Here is a 264-nt window from a genome sequence, read left to right as displayed (position 1 = left end):
GGCCCGTCGGAGTCCGTCGCCTAATGAGGGATCGGCCAGCCTGCAGTGCACATTTGTCCTCGTCCATCACCGTCTGCCAGCGTGCGCGCGCGCGTGCGCCCTGCCATCCACCCAAATCCTTCCCGCTAACGAGAGGCTCCTCGAAGGGGATCCTTCCGCGGGGGCGCCGCAGGAGTCCTCGCGGCGTGGGACTCGTTCTCCGCCAATCTCTTGTCAAGAAGGCTCTGCTTTGAGGCCCTGGGCGCTGATGCTGAGCCCGCCTGG

This window comes from Penaeus monodon, chromosome 15 (assembly GCF_015228065.2).
Source record: "Penaeus monodon isolate SGIC_2016 chromosome 15, NSTDA_Pmon_1, whole genome shotgun sequence".
Classification (NCBI taxonomy): Eukaryota; Metazoa; Arthropoda; class Malacostraca; order Decapoda; family Penaeidae; genus Penaeus; species Penaeus monodon.
The sequence above is the reverse complement of the archived record's forward strand: the minus strand, read 5'-3'. Positions refer to the sequence as shown.